This window comes from Arachis ipaensis, chromosome B2 (assembly GCF_059453495.1).
Source record: "Arachis ipaensis isolate K30076 ecotype BB chromosome B2, ASM5945349v1, whole genome shotgun sequence".
NCBI classification, from domain to species: domain Eukaryota; kingdom Viridiplantae; phylum Streptophyta; class Magnoliopsida; order Fabales; family Fabaceae; genus Arachis; species Arachis ipaensis.
Window position 1 is genome coordinate 99,756,832 of NC_142437.1, and position 2,779 is coordinate 99,759,610.

The window sequence follows — 2,779 nt, forward strand, 5'->3', positions numbered from 1 at the left end:
TCTTTCCATCTCCCATGACTCGGAGGTGGAAGCTTTTGTCTTCCCTTTCCCTTTTCTAGAGGGTTTTCCGGTCTTAGGTGCCATCAATGGTAATGGAAAAACAAAAAGCTTATGCTTTTACCACACCAAACTTAGAATATTGCTCGCCCTCGAGCAAGAGAAGAAAGAAGAGATGAAGAAGAAGAAATGGAGGAGAGGGAGAGAGAGATGTGTTTCGACCAAGAAGGGGAAGAGAGGGTTATGCTGTGTGAAAATGAGGAGGAATGGAGGGCTATATATAGGGAAGGGAGGGGGGGTAAGTTTTGGCCATATAGGGTGGGTTTGGGTGGGAAATTGATTTTGAATTTTGAAGGTAGGTGGTGTTTATGAGGTAGGTTTATGGGGAAGAGTGGATGGATGTGAGTGGTGAAGTGGTGATAGGGAAGAGAGATTGAGGTGATTGGTGAAGAGTTTTGGGGAAGAGTGTTTATGGGATTGTGTGAAAGAGGAGTGAGAAGAAGTGAGTGGAGGTAGGTGGGGATCCTGTGGGGTTCACAGATCCTGAGGTGTTCAAGGGTTTACAACCTTGTACCAAATTAGGCATACAAAATGCCCTTGCACACAACTCTGGGCGTTCAGCGCCAGATTGGTGCTTGTTCTGGGTGTTGAATGCCCATTTGTTGCCCATTTCTGGCGTTGAACGCCAGAACCATGCTTGTTCTGGGCGTTCAGCGCCAGCTCTTCTCCAGGGTGCAATTCTGGCGTTCAAACGCCCAGATGCTGCCCATTTTGGGCGTTCAGCGCCAGAACCATGCTCTGTTCTGGCGTTGAACGCCAGCCAGATGCTTCTTACTGGCGTTTAAACGCCAGTAAGGTCTTCCTCCAGGGTGTGATTTTTCTTCTGCTGTTTTTGATTCCGTTTTCAATTTTTTATTTATTTTGTGACTCCACATGATCATGTACCTACAAAGACATATAACTAATGAAAATATAATAAAAATTGGGTTGCCTCCCAACAAGCGCTTCTTTAAAGTCAATAGCTTGACAGTGGGCTCTCATGGAGCCTTACAGATGTGCAGAGCATTGTTGAGACTTCCCAACACCAAACTTAGAGTTTGACTGTGGGGGCTCTGGTTGACTCTGTTTTGAGAGAAGCTTTTTATGCTTCCTCTCCATGTTTACAGAAGGATGTCCTTGAGTTTTAAACACAAGGGAGTCCTCATTCAATTGAAGGACTAATTCACCTCTGTCAACATCAATCACAGCTCTTGTTGTGGCTAGGAAGGGTCTTCCAAGGATGATGAATTCATCCTCATTCTTCCCAGTAACCAAGACTATAAAATCAGCAGGGATGTAAAGGCCTTCAACCTTTACTAACACGTCCTCTACTTGTCCATAAGCCTGTTTTCTTGAATTGTCTGCCATTTCTAATGAGATTTTAGCAGCTTGCACCCCATAGATTCCCAGTTTCTCTATTACAGAGAGGGGGCATGAGGTTTATCCCTGAACCAAGGTCACATAGAGCCTTTTCAAAGATCATGTTGCCTATGGTACAAGGTATTACGAACTTTCCAGGATCCTGTTTCTTCTTAGGCAATGTCAGTTGATCCAGATCACTTAGTTCATTGGTGAACAAGGGAGGTTCATCTTCCCAAGTCTCAATACCAAATAATTCGGCATTCAGCTTCATGATTGCACCAAGAAACTTGGCAGCTTGCTCTTCAGTAACATCCTCATTCTCTTCAGAAGAGGAATACTCATCAGAGCTCATGAATGGCATAAGGAGGTTTAATGGAATCTCTATGGTCTCTAGATGAGTCTTAGATTCCTTTGGTTCCTCATAGGGAAGCTCCTTATTGATCACTGGGCGTCCCAGGAGGTCTTCCTCCTTGAGATTTACGTCCTCTCCTTCCCTTACAGGTTCGGCCATGGTGATCATGTCAATGGCCTTGCACTCTCCTTTTGGATTTTCTTCTGTATTGCTTGGGAGAGTACTAGGAGGAATTTCAGTGATCCTTTTACTCAGCTGGCCCACTTGTACCTCCAAATTTCTAATGGAGGACCTTGTTGCATTCATGAAACTTACAGTGGCCTTAGATAAATCAGAGACTAAATTTGCTAAATTAGAGGTATTTTGTTCAGAGTTCTCTGTCTGTTGCTGAGTGGATGATGGAAAAGGCTTGCTATTGCTAAACCTGTTTCTTCCACCATTATTAAAGCCTTCTTGAGGCTTTTGTTGATCCTTCCATGAGAAATTTGGATGATTTCTCCATGATAAGTTATAGGTGTTTCCATAAGGTTCACCTAAGTAATTTACCTCTGCTATTGCAGGGTTTTCAGGATCATAAGCTTCTTCTTCAGAAGATGCCTCTTGAGTACTGTTGGATACAGCTTGCATTCCATTCAGACTCTGAGAAATCATATTGACTTGCTGAGTCAATATTTTATTCTGAGCCAATATGGCATTCAGAGCATCAATTTCAAGAACCCCTTTCTTCATAGGCGTCCCATTACTCACAGGATTCCTCTCAGAAGTATACATGAACTGGTTATTAGCAACCATGTCAATGAGTTCTTGAGCTTCTGCAGGCGTTTTCTTTAGGTGAATGGATCCACCTGCAGAAGTATCCAATGACATCTTAGCTAATTCAAACAGACCATCATAGAATATATCCAGGATGGTCCATTCTGAAAGCATGTCAGAAGGACACTTTTTGGTCAGTCCTTTGTATCTCTCCCAAGCATCATAGAGGGATTCACCTTCTTTCTGTCTGAAGGTCTGAACATCCACTCTAAGCTT

The 2,779-nt window shown here is 43.3% G+C and overlaps 1 non-coding gene across 1 annotated transcript; it reads left to right on the forward strand.

Annotated features, from left to right (window-relative positions):
• Window positions 1–2,671: 2,671 nt before the first annotated feature.
• Window positions 2,672–2,779, forward strand: LOC148574992 (small nucleolar RNA R71). Its single transcript, XR_015906823.1, has one exon. It is a non-coding gene; the product is annotated as a small nucleolar RNA R71 (small nucleolar RNA).